The 15,189-nt window shown below is 38.4% G+C and overlaps 1 protein-coding gene across 3 annotated transcripts in view; it reads left to right on the top strand.

Annotated features, from left to right (window-relative positions):
* The window catches only part of Lama2 (laminin subunit alpha 2), a 583,059-nt gene that overhangs the window by 428,923 nt on the left and 138,947 nt on the right, over positions 1-15,189 (top strand). The window lies entirely within an intron of this gene.

The raw sequence follows: 15,189 nt of genomic DNA, 5'->3' as shown, positions 1-15,189 counted from the left end.
ACAGTAAATTATTTTATTAATTATTCAGACATCAATTTTGAAACTGTTTGATGTGGTATGTAGAAATTAAATAGTAGCACATTAAAGTCAGCAAAAGATGAAAGCAAAGGATTACTTTCTAAACGTCTATTTTAAAAAGAATTGTGATTTTTCCAGTCAAGTTAGCTTCATGCTCTTTTTCTGATGATCAGTTCTTAACTTACATATTAAAAACATATATCATAAGAAAACTTAACTCATCACTGCTGTGTATCTCTATTTTTCACATGTTCCATCTGATATTTATTAAGTCCTGACCCTTCACTGACAGGGGCACATGACTCTCGGTGTCTAGTAACATTATTTTTACAAGCAATTCTTTTGCACCTATTGAACGTGGTGTTCATATCCATTACTGTGTCCTGGAGACTTTTCATTTCCTTCTGGAATATTATAGTGATCTTTATCCCATAAAAATGTTAAATTGTGGGACTGTTTGGCTATCTAGACCCCTCTTCTACATTATTAGCAGTTGTGCTGTTTATTTATTTATTTATTTATTTATTTTTGGTTTTTCGAGACAGGGTTTCTCTGTGGCTTTGGAGCCTGTCCTGGGACTAGCTCTGTAGACCAGGCTGGTCTCGAACTCACAGAGATCCGCCTGCCTCTGCCTCCCGAGTGCTGGGATTAAAGGCGTGCGCCACCATCGCCCGGCTCAGTTGTGTTGTTTAAGTTGACATTTTTTTTCTATAGCCTTCCTCCAGGCTTAGTGGACCCTCTTGCTTCTGGGCCTGCCTGCCTCCCTTCTTTAGGTTTACCCTAAGAGCTGTCACACAGAACAGCTGTAGACTTTCCTTCCTTTCTCATCTTTTATAGTTTCTACAGTTTAGAACAAACACACTGTGCTATTCTTATGCTGCTCCCTTCCCCCAGCTCCCAGCTCCCACTTCGTACCCCTACTTTGAAAATGACTCACGAAAACAAGACTCAGTGAGGACAAAACTCTGGCTCATTCTCAATTCTCTTTGTAAGAGACTTCTCCATCCCCAAGCTAAATTAGATCAAGGGACCAAAGAATAGATTGACTTGGTGTGTCTTATCTGTAGGGCCTGCCTACTTCATCACATGGGATCACAGTGGACTTTTTATTAAGTGGGGTGGGTGGGGTGAGAGTTAAGAGAAGAACCTCAGTGAGGGAGACAGAACATGAGAAGGAGACAGGAAAATGAATGTGCTGGTGTCAATGCATGTGGTGTTGACTGCAGAAAGGATAACCGCTCTGCTTGGTAGAAACTAGGTAACACACCAACAGTTTATTTATAAGGATTATATGAGAATTTATTTTCTTCTCTTTTATTAATTATCTAAGAAATACAATCAAAATTGACTCATATCACATATTTAAATTTTTTTTAGTTTTATTTTTTACTCATTTATAAAGTTTTTCATCGTGTATAGTCATTGCTCATGCTACTGTATTACATAGAACATTTGTATACAAGGTTATGGCTAGGCTCCTTCAGTATGTTATTTTAGGGGAGTTGTGCATTTGTAGAAAGAATCCGTAGACCCACTATTTGCTTAATAAAAGATATAAATTTATGCTTTAGAATTTGGACAAAGCAGAATGAATGAAGAAATCATAATTTGCCTGTCACTGCCTAAAATTCTATAAATTCTATAAATGTCTGTTAGTTGTTGATGGGCGTCTTTGGTCAGAAAGCCAAGATAAGACTTTCCTGTATATAAAAAGGACTTTCCTATTCCTGGTGTGCTGGTGAATACTTGTAACCCAGCACTTGGGAACAACAGACAAGAACATCAGCAGTTCAAGGTCATCCTTGGCTACTTTGCAAGTTTGAATACCCAATCCTGGGTTTCATGGGACCCTGACTCAAACAGAATTTAAGTGCTAGGGGATTAGAGAATTTCCTACAAAATACACTCATTTTATATATTATATTTACATTATAATAATGCTAAATTTACACGATAATCTTTTCATTAGGAAAAATGGAGACCCCAGAGTCTCTCAGTAAGCTGATATTAGCCCCATCACAATGGTTAACTCTACCAAACAAAATCCATAGAAGGTTCTACTGAATCCCATGTACCTTCAGCTTCCTAGTTCAGACATCAGGCATCCCCCAAAGCATTCCTCTCACCACCAAGAGGTTCATCATAGTAGCAATTTGTAGAAGCTCACCTTTCTCTTGGAGCTTGCCATGTTCAGCTCTCCATACACTCCTGTTCGTTCTTGCAGAATATCTGTACATATTACTGAAAACTGATTTTGGCCTTACCTCAGCTCGCTGGCGATTAACATCAAAAGAATTCAGACAAGACACACAGAGCATAGTGTAGAAGACAAGTAAGGTGTAGGAGAGGAACATGAAACTCACTAGGATGAGGCTGAACAACAACCAGAAAAACTATTTTAACTCGCGTGTTAGATGGGTTTTAGGTTATTTGTTTTTCAAAAACATTTCACTGAATTTGAAAATGTTCATTTATTTATTTATTGTGTGTGTATGTGCCTGTGTGTACCTGTGTGTACTTGTGTGTACATGTTTGGGCGCATAATGGCCACAGCATGTGTACAGAGGTCAGAGAACAACTTTCAGGAATTGTTTTCTCTCTCCACCTTGTGAATCTAGATAATCAAACTCATACTGGTAAGTTTGTGAGCAAGTGCCTTTACCTGCTGAGACTTCCATGGGTCATTCTTCTTTGCTCTCTCTCTTCCTTAGGGGCTGTCTCTAAGATTTAAGATCTCATATATTTAATTAAGATCCATACATATTCATCAGAAGTTGTCCACAGAGTCTTGCTTCTTTGAACTGGAAAAGATACATTAGACTGGTACTTAGACTAATTTCATGCCTTTTTTTTTTCTTGTCTCTAAGCATCAAACCCAGATGTTTCTTTGCATGCTATTCTGACATTCCACCACTGAGCTACATCCCAGCCCAAGTTTATCAGTTTAAAGCAAAGAAAAAAGGAGTTACTTAAGACAGCTGAACAATTTTATTCCTTAGGTTTATCTGTGAGTTCTGAATATTTTATTGTGACGCTCATAACAGGATTTCTGTTTAGTAAGCTGAAATACACAAATACATCTTCCTCTCTAAACCCTCATTTATAATTGACATGTCATCCCCCAAAAGGAGAATATCCACCTTCCCTGAAATTTGAAAATGAAGGAGAAATCCATTATGTATTCAATGCAAAAAGTTTTGTAGGTGGAACCCAAAACTTGATTTGTTCATGTTCTATTTTCTTAAAATTCATAGTTAGCAGAATAACTTATACAATGTTTAAAATAGACCATGAGTGACAGAGTAAAATATAGAACACTCCCGGGGAAGTGCAATCAAAAATAGTAACTTTGGCAAAATGTTACTCCATAGAATGTACCCAAGATACTATCTCATGTCATAATAAATATCAAATTCGTGCCTACTATTATAGTCACTGCATAAGAGGTATCTGTAATATATATTTGCTTATTTATATCACAGCTTATTTAAAATATGACATATAAAATGATGCCTCTCTTATCAGTATTGCTGCAGCAATCACGAAGTGTTCTAGATTCTGCAATTCTGCAGAGACACAGTGAAGGTACTTTTCCTTATATCTTGTTTCTTATTTATTTCTTTATTGGGGAGATGCTGCACAAGCTATAGAATTTGTGTGGATGTCAGAGTACAACGTGACACAATGCAAGTTGTAGGAATCAAAATTAGATCATCAGGTTTGGTGGCAATCATCTTTAATTTCCAGGTCATCTTTGTAGTCCAAGATTCTTACTCTTACTAGTTAGGTGCCAGCAAGCACCTCACTATCAAAATATACAGACCCTTGTCATCAGTACAATACTGTTGGTCCATTATAATCAAAGATGATTAATAATGGCACTTACTCTTTCTTATACATGGCAACAGGAACAAAACAGGGGAATGCTATCATCTCTGTAAAAATAAACAATACTTCCTTCTTCAAAAGATGATTTGAAAAGATCTCTTGAAGTGATTAATCTGTGACTTTTCATGTGATCCCCCTTTTTCCCTCACCCCAAAAGATCATGCTCTCTCTACCATCACTTAGCTCTCAAGTAGGTGTCTTCGCAAAGTCCTACTTTCTTTTTTTATTTTTATGTGTATTTTTAATTGATTTGTATTGAGCTCTACATTTTTCTCTGCTTCCCTCCCTCACTCTTCCCTCCCCCTTTCAACCCTTCCCCCCACCAAGGTCCCCATGCTCCAATTTACTCAGGAGATCTTATCTTTTTCTACTTTCCATGTAGACTAAATCTATGTAAGTCTCTCTTAGGGTCCTCGCTGTTGTCTAAGTTCTCTGAGAATGTGATTTGTAGGCTGATTTTCTTTGTTTTATGTTTAAAAACCACTTATGAGTGAGTACATGTGATAATTGTCTTTCTGTGTCTGGGTTATCTCACTCAAAAAGCATGCCATAGCTTCCTAGAACTTTAAGCCATTTTGTCATGTTCAAATCCAAGTGCAGATCAATCTATTTAGGCAGCTTCTGTGCCTTCCTCTAGTTATCTGGTTAATTAGTAGAACATATGTATTTTTCTCATCAACAGCTGATGCAGCAGAATTGCATGTTTCTTTTGTGTGAAACAATATTTGTGAAGCTGTTTCTGGATGAGTCTAAGCACTCCGCATGCCACACTGACTACCCTGCACCATAAGCAAATTAAAACTCTGTGTACTGAAACTTGATTAATAAATACTTAGAGAGATTGGGGTTCAACCTGAAGATCTGAGAAGCAAAGCAACCAACCCCTGACTTGTACTTCTTCCTCATTCTAAAAATAGTGGTCTTGCCTCCAGGAATCTCGGGATGAGACTGAGTATGTGAGCTGTCTCCTCCTGTTTTATAATCCTCATGCACCACTGGGTACCATTCCTAGACAGGCAGTCTCGGGGTGTGTATAAATAAAAACAAACCGAGTAAGCTATGAGGAGCAAGGCTGTAAACAACATTCTCCAACAGGTTCTGCTTCAGTTTCTGCCTCCAGGTTCCTGCCTTGAGTTTCTGTCTGGGCTTTTTATCATGATGGATTATGAACTGTAGGATAAAATAAGCCCATTCCTCCCCAAGTAGCTTTTGCTCATAGTGTTTAGTAAACCAATAGGAAGCAATCCAGGGCAGACGCTGACTGCTCTTTTTACTTTCTGGCCATCTTTAAGGGTAAGGTATTTTGAACACCATATCGGTATCTGATGAAATATTTCCTTGGCTTAGGAATCACATTTTCATAATTATATCTAGTTCTAGACACTTTAAGTCACTGAAAACCACACTTAGACCCTCTTTATAATTTCTGTTATACAAATTTCTGTATCCATTTTTTTTTTTTTTGCATTCCTAACCACTGGCCATGACTATTTTGATCGTCACCAAACCACTATGGGCATCAAATGAGAGAGTGAGGACAGAGTGCCTGCTCAGTATGGTGTAACTATTATGTACGCCAAAAGAAAGCTATATCCTTGTGGTATTTGCATACCTTTGCAGTTCCATTTTGTTTTTGAAAAACTGTATCATCCTTGAATTGCAATAGGCTTGTTTTTTTTCATTTTAATTTTACTGTGTGTGTGTGTGTGTGTGTGTGTGTATGTACACCAAGCATATGAGTGGACATATATGTGTGTGTCTGTATGTGTATGTACATATATATATATATATATATATATATATATATGTCTATATGTGTGTTTTTTATGTGTGCTGGTATGCATGCAACGATGTGAAAATATGTGAGCGAGAGAGAGGACAATTTCAAGTGTCATTCCTCCTCAAGTTCTGTCTACCTTGCTTTTTGAGACAGGGTCCCCAGAACTCACTGATTAGTCTGGGTTGGCTGACTATTTAGTCCCAGTGATAGTACCATCTGACTTTGGCTCCCCAGTTATAGTGGTACAAGTTTGTGCCATCATATGTAGATTTTTAAGTGTGATCTGGGCATCAAACGAAGGTCCTCATGTTTGGCAAGCAGTGTACTGTCTGAGCTCTCTCCCAGAATTACTCTTCCAATCTTACATAATTTGATTTAAGTAGTATGTACAGTTGTATTTCATAACTTCTACGTGTACAAATTTCTGAATCTCTGCCTAAATTTACATTACCGGAAATTTGGGAGATTATTATTGTTGTTACCTGAAGATAGCAGAGAAGTCAGGGACTCCTCCTAAAATTCTTAATCTCATTAATACAAGAATTTAAAAACAAATTTATACAAAAACCTGGTGATGACAAATTTTCCTAAGGAGAAGGAAGAGAGAGAAGAAGCAGGAGGAGAAGAAAAGAAGAAGATGACGACTTTATGGTAGGCAAAGTATAAATTCCAGCAGCTTCCCATGGAGAAGAGATACAGAAGAGAAAGTGGGGGAAAAAAGCCTTGCTGTCTGAGTTAAGGCAAAATGGATGTTAGCCACAAGGTAAACAGACAGTCTCACAGCAGGGAGTTGGGCTTCAGAGGAAGCCTAAGAAGGCCTAAAGTACCAGAAAAAGCAGAGCAAAGCTCTGATGGGCATCCAAAATAAAAAGGCAGAAGAGAAGGAAAAGGAGCTAAGTCTAATCGGGATTCGGAAAGGTTCTCTGATCCAGCAGAGTCTCATGGTGGTTAAAAAGACTGTTCAAGGTGGCAAGAATTCAGCGAGGCAAAGTACATTATCTCCTTAAAGGGATAATTTTCTTCCTCTTTAGCATGGAGGTGAACATGCTTTCCTAAGAGTGGTTCCTTAACTAGGTCATTGACCCACCAACTGTGTTAGCTCTCAGCCTGCAGACAATGCTTGTCTCCTAGAGGGGTGGGCTGGGAGGCAACTTCTTTCTCTTAATGCCCTTCTGATGTAAATCTAACTATATTTTATTGATTTTTATTGAGCTCTAATTTTTCTCTGCTCCCCTCCCTGCTATTCTAACTCTTATCAAACACTTCTTTTTCTGATGAAAGAAACAGCAGGTGTGTGTACCAGCTGGTTTTATGTGTCAACTTGGCACAAGTTAGTCATCAGAGGGTGGAGGCTCAGTTGAGGAAATGCCTCCTATAGACTTAGCTTTAAGGCATTTTCTCATTTGGTGATCAATGGGGGAGGGCCCAGGCCATGATGGGTGGTGTCCTCCCTGGGCTGTTAATTCTTTCAGCAATTAAGCTGAGCAAGCTATGGTAAGCAAGCCAGTAAGCAGCATCCCCCCATGGCCTCTGCATCAGCTTCTGCCTCTAGAATTCTGCTCTATTTCAGTTCCTGTCCTGACTTTCTTTAGTAACCAACAGCAATGCTGAAGTGTAAACCAAACAAACCCTTTTCTCCCTAACTTGACTTTTGGTCATGGTGTTTAGACTCAACAATAGAAACCCAAATTAAAACAAGATAAATAAACATTTTAAATAAAACTGAAATTGAATTCTTATATCAGATACTGATTTATAAACAATGAATTATTGCTGAATCTGTTTTAATAAGTCCTAAATCTGGTAAGTTTCCTTTTGTTGTTTTTGTATTTCTCAAGACAAGCATCTGACGGTATCATCTCAGGTTAGCTTAGCATTCTCCATGTAGCCCAGGCTGGTTTGAACACCCCATTTTCCTGACTTTCCCTCGAGAACACAGAGGTTGCAAGTGTAAACTACCTGCCCTGCTTAAATGTTCCCTTTTCAAGGAATCAAGGGGAAGATAGGCAAAAATAAATAAATAAATAAATAAATAAATAAATAAATCCAGATACAGAGATTTATTAATTTCTTTCAGTTTTCCTACTTAAAATATACACATTATAGTACAAATTGTATCTTTTGTTAAAAATGTGAATTTACATTCATTTATCCCCAGTTGATTGGAGCAGTCAGTTTATGTATTTCTACCAAAAACTGCTCAAAGGGTTTGGCCTTTCCCAAATGCTCAGTGTACTCATTTCAGCTTCAGCTTCTTTGGTTTAAATGCACTATGTGAATTTTTTTGTGACAGTAAGCCAGTAATTACTATGCATGGGGGATTCTGGTAGAAATGCAATATTTTGAACTAATTGCTAACTGAAAGATGTGTAATATCGGCTGTGTGATTTGCCCCTCACATGTGCCCAGCTATAACAATCTGAATTTAGTGCTGCATTTGTTAATATTAGACACAAATTTATCCTGACACTTTTATAGGCAAAGACTCGGAAACATTTAGTCATGTAAAATCTAATCATAGTCTTGAAATATTTGCTTCTACTCTCACGCATTTTCGGCAAGCTCTCACTCTATAAGCGTATCCATATTATTGAATTAGGAGAATGATTTAGAGAGGCTTAGAGGATGTCCTGATTATGAGATAGGTATTAATTTACACAGCAGCCTTGTCAGAGAGCCATTGTTTATAGAATGTGAATACCGCATGTCTCTCTATGCTCCTCAGATCTTCCTATCAGGGTGAATTAAATTTGTTTTTCATTTACAGGGCATCTCCAGTGTCTGTTACCATACACTCCATACATTTTTAAGGTCAAAGAAAACTAGTTCGTGGCATAAGCAAATTATTCCATGCCAGAATAAAATGACAAACCATTATGTAAATGGTACAACCCCTATTAACGTGTGTGTTTTAAAACTCAATGAGCTTGATAGAAGCTTTGAAAAATCTCCCATGGCCGTTGTATTCACAAGTCTTTCTGAGCCACTCAAACAGATGTGGGGGTAATAACTGGTGCATGCTATAAGGCTTACCTTTCACTTACGGAAATCTGCTTTACTTTGTTCCTTAAGGAAGCAAATGCAGAGACAATAACATAGGGCTTAATAGTAAACCCTTGGATCCAAAGACATAAACTGGCGTGGATGAGGTCTTGAAGAGGCAATTAAGTACATTTCATTTCAACAACTAAAGAGAAAGCAAAGCAGATGGGTGGAGGGAGAACAAACAGGAGAAGCTTAGTCTTCATTGTGCCTCTTGGCATCCTAGCTCAGCAGTTTCTTCTGTGGAATATCTCAGTATAACAGATCGACATCTGTATTCTAGTCCCCAGGTTGTTCTTGTATGAAATGAACAGAAAAAAAAAAGCTGTGGACTTTTTTTCTTGGAAATTTCAGAAACCACCCTAGAAAGGATCTCTAGCAGTGCAATAATAAACAATCTAGTCCAAATCATTCTTGGAAATAGATAAATTATAGCCAAATTAACAAATTAGAGAAAAGATTATCAATGGATTCCCAATAAATACACAACCCGAAAAAGCCTAGGGAGACAACATATTAAATATCTTCTGAGACCTAAAAAACATCAAACTACTACTTATAGTCTGAGAATAGCTTTCATAAATTCAACTTCACTGGAATGTAATGGAACTTAGCTCAATGGAAAAGGAATCATTATGTTTTTACATAGGTGTGTGTGTGTGTGTGTGTATGTGCATGCATGTGTGTGTGTGTGTGGTGCATGCATGCATGTGTGTGTATGTATGCTCTGAGAATAAAACCCAGGGCTATTTTTGGGGAAGTCACGAAGTGCTTTGCCACTGATCTGAGGCTTCAATTGATTAAGACTTAATACTATTAAGAATTGTTTCAAATACTTGTTTTTTTATTTATGATTTGAGACTTGAAAGTCCCTAAAGTGAATCCACATAATGCAAATCCCAAACCATAATGGCAAGCATGAATCAAATGTTGCTTATCTTTTAATTACATGGTGGGGTCCCAGCTGGTGACAATGAGGATGAACCCTTCTCTCTCATGCTGTCTGTCTCTTAATGAGGCTAACCTGGAATTATTGGTGTGGGGTGTCTTCTGCATATGTGTTGTTTTTATTGATTAATGAACAAATTCTCTTTGACCTATAGCAAAGCAGAATATAACCAGATTGGAAAAGATATATAGAGAGAATAGGTAGAGTCAGGGAGATGCCATGTAGTTGCAGAGGGAGAAAGACGCCAACCACCAACCAGAAACTTACTGGTAGGCCACAGCAATTTTGCAATACATATTAATAGAAATGGGTTAATATAAGATATAAGAGTTAGCTAGAAATATGCTTGAGCCATTGACCAAACGGTGTTGTAATTAATATAGTTTCTGTGTGATTATTCTGGCCTTGGGCAGCTGCAAATTATAGAGCAGTCTCCACTTACAAAATACTCTAGGCAAGAGAGTTCTAAGAATGTGAACATAAAATCTTTAAATCTTTGAGGCTGAGACCTAAGCCAAAGGGGAAAGAAAAAAGGTGTCTTGTCGTGTTGTCACATTTTGTGAATCAAAGTGTTTTGCACACCCATTCAGAACTGGGAAAAAGTAAGATACACTCACCTCTTAATGTTAGTAAAACCTAAGAAGTTGTAGCTCAGTCCAGGCCACCCAGAAATAAACATCTTAGCACATAGCCTCAATGTATTCTTTCCTAGACATTCTTATCGACTTTTTGCCCCTGCATCCTCTCCATTTCAGTACATTTCTCTGGGTTACCAGTAAATAGCTGTACTTACAAGTATTCACTGGGATCACTATCTTTAAGAGTTCTTTTTTTTTTTTTTTGCTAATTAACTGCTTTGATGATTTCATGCACTTATATTTTTTTATATAATTCATTCTGGTCACTCTCTCCCCAAGCTCTCACTTACCCCCCTCCTACTCTTCAAGTTCTCTCCTCTCTCACTGTCCTTTTCTGGATTCAAGACTTTTGGTTTGGTTTTGATTTTAAACCATTTATTTTAAACAGGGTCTTCTTCATGACCATTGGATTAGAAATATCCTTTGGAGCCTGGTGAAATCACCTGAAATCAATAATTCCCCCTTCCCTGAATTTATCAGTAGGAAATAGTTCATCAGTGTGAGGCATGACCAACGAGTCTCTTGTCTACCCCTGTCAGACTGTTGATGGGCTCAGTCTCATGCAGATCCAGTGCAGGCATAGATATGTTTTGAGACTCTGTGGTTGCGATGGCTATATGTATGCCATCTTTGTACACCCCAAAGATGGTGTTCTGCAGCCCTTCCCTCTGTCTTCTGGTTCCTGCATTTTTTAGGCTGCTCTTCTCCATGTTCTCTAACCCTTTGAAAGAATGCAATATATGTCTTATGTGGATCTGAACAATCAACTGCTACATCTCAGCATCTGTTACAGCCAGTTCTGTACATTCACCATAGTTCAGTGGGAACAGAGGCCTCTCTGATTACAGCTGAGAATGGTGATTATCTACAGATATAAACAAATATATTCCTCACTATGTATGTAGACAACATATTTATATTTCCACTTAGACCCTCTGATCTCTCCCGCCACGTTCTTTTGAGTGAGTTTGTAGTATCAGATAAGGCTTCTCTCCTGTGGGTATTCACAGTTGGTAACGCTGCCAATTCATTTTCTCCCCCGGATTGCTTGAGTAGCACCTTCCAACACCATGAAAGCTAAGCCATCAGGGAGGGGTTTTCATCTCAATTTCAGATTTTCTCATGCAGTTATTGTGTATCATGTCTTCAGCAATAGACTCTCATTATCCAGTTCTGGAGGGTAACCAAGAAGAATTACAAGAGCCTCCACGGCTTTGGAGAACTCTTGACTCCAGATTTCTAATCTAGAGTCTAGAGGTCTCCATGAACTAATTCCAATAAGGAAATATCCCACGCCTGGCATTGAGAATTTTATGTAACAATCCATAGCCTCTAGACAAAATTTTCCCAATGTGAAGGTGTCTCGTTTCTAACTCTGTTTTTAAGATGAAATATGCTTTTTTGTTTTGTTTGTTTGTTTGTCTAAGGTTAGTAGGTTTCCATTGGCTTTTTTATACTTATTTCATTTTGGTTAGCACTCCCCTCACCTCCTTATCATATTATTCTCTCCTCCTCTCCCTGTTTAAACCTTTCTTCTCCCAGTATCTCCCCATTCCAGGCACTGCTTTCATATCATCTATATTATACTGTTTCCCCTCCCTTAAGATTTCAGAGCTATAATGGCAGTAAAAAAAAAAATTAAAGAATTAGCTTGGATCCACAGATGAGGGAGAACACAGTGTTTGTTTAGTTGTCTTGATGCCTAGGTTATCCCACTCATAACATTTTTTCTCCTTCTACTCACTTACCTTCAAAGTTCATAATTTCATTTTTTGTAGCTGAATACAGTTCTGTTGTGTATATATACCACATTTTTCATTTTTCATTCATCAGTTGGTAGACATCTGAGCTGATTGGATCTCTTAGATTTTGTTAGTTGAGAAGCAATAAACATAGATAAGCAAGTATATCAGTAGTGGGATATAAAATTCTCTAGGTATACTCCCAGGATGGTAATAAGGACAACCATCTGTCTTGATTTCAGACGATCTCTACCCTTCTAGTCAGCAAGGCACTATATTTCCTCCAACTATTGTTCTTATCCTATCTTGTACTCCTTACACATCTTGATGGCTCTTCATTGTCTATCAAACATGCCATTCTCACTTCAGACATTTCTTATGTGACCAACACCTTTCTCTCTTTGATCCCAAATTCTTACCTCCCTATTTTTCTCTCTGCTCATGAGTGTGTGGTTATGCCATGAGACTTCTTCAAATATTGAACCTTGCTACTCTTTGTCTAAAATATTTTCCTATCCTTCCTTCACAGAGATAATAATGCACAACATTTATTAAATTTTTACTGTGTACAATGGCCTAGACATTATAGTAAAGATGTTTAAAGTCTGTCCTAAAGTCAAGGAGAAACAAGAAAATATACTAGCCGGTACAATCACAAGGGTTAAATTGGAAAGACATGAGGAATACAGGGATGACATATGACTTATTATCTCACTCAACAGTAGCTTCAGATATCAAGCCTTCTGAGGAAGTCACACATTTGACCTGAACAGTTAGGAATCAGGTGGATGAAGATGAAATGTTCCAAACAGAGGAGACTACAAGCAAGATAACATCCTCGTTTGGGTATTGGGTATTGTGCATGCCCACCATCTGTCATATGGCACATTCTTTCAAAGCCATGGATAAAACAAACAACTGGAATCTTTCAGAAATACTGATGGCTGAATTTTTTTTCATGGATATATTGAACCCAAGTCTCCAGGAGGTAGAAAGCGGAAGGTCCAGGCTTGAAGACTCTGTGAATTTCTATGATTCTGTGCATCCCTAGTTAAGAATCCTTGGTCTTCAGACATTTGTGTGTGCGTTCCATGAAAACTTTCTGAAATACAGACTGTGTAGTCTCTGGGGTGGAACTGGGGTGTATATGTGCAGGACCCTGCATGCCTGTTAAGCTCCTAGGCACTAACAAAACTGAAATTCTTCCTGTTGCCCACAGTGTCATGCCCAACCAACACTATCAAAGTCCTTGAAAGCTTCTTAAGGAAAGTATATTCTCAGCATGAGAATCAGGAAGCATGGCCTCACTTCACCTCGAGGATCAGAAACCCATAAGGTTGCCTAGTCCTCTGAAAATCTGAGAGCCTTCCCAGTGGTTCTGAGTCCCAGTAGTGTCTGAGAACCACACTGAGAGTCTTCACATCTTTATACGAGCCCACACTTTATTGTGTCTTGCGACGTGTTTTCTACAGTGATTGAATGCTGACAGGTCTACTGAACTCACTGCCCAAGGGGAAGAGGTCACTGTTCTTCCTTCCTTTCTTTGTGTTTCCACAGTGCAGAAATCCCCTTTCTTTCCAGTTGGAACAGTGAGATACAGGGTTCCAGGTCTAGACTTTATCTACTGCCTCCAGAGCCTCCTGTTCACTCACTTGTGAAATGTCAGCAGCTTGCATCGGAGCTCAGATGACATGCCATGCTTGTCCTTGCCACCTGCATGGAGCTGATTTATTAAAAGCCCTGCTGGGGCTGTTAAATACCTGTGAAGGGATATGGCAGCTCACCTCCAACTGCTGTCCTATCCAAAAAAAATCACCCTCTGTACTACTGCCCTTTGTTTACAAGCTTCTGCAAATGGTTTTCTCTCCATTAAGTGCCCAGGGGAGTGCTGTTTAGAGAACTAATTGAATTTTTGCTAGTCTGAGGCATGAGCCAGTCCTACTCTCCAGAACTCAGTGTTTCCCATGATTAGATAGATAGATAGATAGATATAGATAGATAGATAGATAGATAGATAGATAGAAGATAGACAGATAGATATAGATACTTTTCTCTTCTAACATGGATAGAGTTTTTATCTCTCCGCAGACTAGAAGACAGAATTTGAATCTGTCTACATGGATTTATGTATATACTGTAATTATGGTAGTCTGTGTTCTTGGTATAAAGATATAAGTCTTACTAAAAAGTTCAAATTACGGAGCCAGAAATAAAGCTTAGTTGGAGAGTACTTACTTATCATGCACAGAGCCCTGGCTTCCAGTGCTGCGTTAACCAGGCAAAAATATTCATGCTGGTAATCCCAGCACTCAGAAGGTAGAAGAAAGAAGACCATAATTTTATGGTTGTCTTCAGCTACATATCAAATTCAAGACTAGTCTGGGCTGTGACATAGACCTTGTTTCAAAAAATATGAAATATTAAGTAAATACATATTACATTTTCCAAAGAATGGATATATCCTCTCTTTAGAAACTGTGATGCCGCTTTAATTTGGTAATGGTCTGACAAAAGTCCATGTATCCTTCTACCAACTCTACCACAACCCTCTCTACCACATTTGAATAGTTCTCCTTTTCGATCATTCAGGATAATGTGAATGAAACTAAAATAGCCAGTTACATACAGATTAGATCTTGCGCTATCTTTAGGAACTGTGTATTTGCAAGACTGGATAAATTTATCATCACAGTAGAGATTTGTGGAGTTGCAGCTCATTGTAAGAGCTAAAATACTTGGGGAAAGGAGGAAATGTTAGCCCAAACAGTAAACATCAAGACAAGGAAAAGTCCTCATGGAAAGAAAGATTCTTTCTTGGCGGCTTAAAAAAATTCTGTCAGGGGGTGAGAAGAGGGCTCTGTGAGTAATGTGACTGCCTCATAATAATGAGACCTAAGTTCATAGCTGCAGCACCCATGGAAAATGTTAAGTGTGACACCACGCTCCTGTAACCACCTACTTTGGAGAGGTGTACACGTGATTATCTCCGACACTTGCTGAACAGCCAGCCTAGTCAAAACAGTAATCCCTGGTCCAGTAAGAGCAATAAAGAAAGACCCCCACCACCGCTGGGTGGTGGTGCATGCTTTTAATCCCGGCACTCAGGAAGCAGAGGCAGGCAGACCTCTATGA

The sequence above is a fragment of the Microtus oregoni genome, unplaced genomic scaffold (genome assembly GCF_018167655.1).
Source record: "Microtus oregoni isolate MIOR12 unplaced genomic scaffold, Mior012 000006F_ref0000085, whole genome shotgun sequence".
NCBI classification, from domain to species: Eukaryota; Metazoa; Chordata; class Mammalia; order Rodentia; family Cricetidae; genus Microtus; species Microtus oregoni.
The sequence above is the reverse complement of the archived record's forward strand: the minus strand, read 5'-3'. Positions and strand labels throughout refer to the sequence as shown.